This window comes from Haliaeetus leucocephalus, unplaced genomic scaffold (genome assembly GCF_000737465.1).
Source record: "Haliaeetus leucocephalus isolate CR32 unplaced genomic scaffold, Haliaeetus_leucocephalus-4.0 Scaffold151, whole genome shotgun sequence".
Taxonomy (NCBI): Eukaryota; Metazoa; Chordata; class Aves; order Accipitriformes; family Accipitridae; genus Haliaeetus; species Haliaeetus leucocephalus.
The window spans coordinates 258,612-258,949 of NW_010972587.1; the positions used below are offsets into that span (position 1 = coordinate 258,612).

General features: G+C 80.8%; 1 protein-coding gene across 2 annotated transcripts in view; it reads left to right on the forward strand.

Moving 5' to 3' along the window:
- Positions 1-140: 140 nt before the first annotated feature.
- XPOT (exportin, tRNA) overlaps positions 141-338 on the forward strand; it is a 29,171-nt gene continuing 28,973 nt past the window's right edge. For both annotated transcript variants that reach the window (XM_010561713.1, XM_010561714.1), the window contains exon 1: positions 141-225. The gene's annotated coding sequence lies outside the window, so the exon portion shown is untranslated. The remainder of the gene's footprint in view (positions 226-338) is intronic.

The following is a 338-nucleotide window of genomic DNA, read 5'->3' on the forward strand; positions in this document are numbered from 1 at the left end:
CTGCGGCGGCCCCGCCGAGGGGCGGGGGGAGCGTTCCTTCCCGGAGGCCGTTCCGCACGCGCGAGGAACGCGGCGCCTCCCCTGGGCGTCCTCCTCCTCCTCCCGCCGCCAGCCGAGGCGGCGCGGCCTGGCCCGGCCCGCTCCGCTCCCTATGCTCGTGGCGGCCGCGGAGCTGTGGGGGTGGGAGCCGGCAGCGCCGCCGCGATGGAGGAGTGACCGGGAAAGGTAACGGCGGGGGGAACGGGGACGGGACACGACGCGCGGCGCGGGGTGACTCAGCCCAGCGGGGGGCTGGGCCTCCCCGGCCGCTGGCGGGGGCCGGGGCGGTGTGGGCGCCC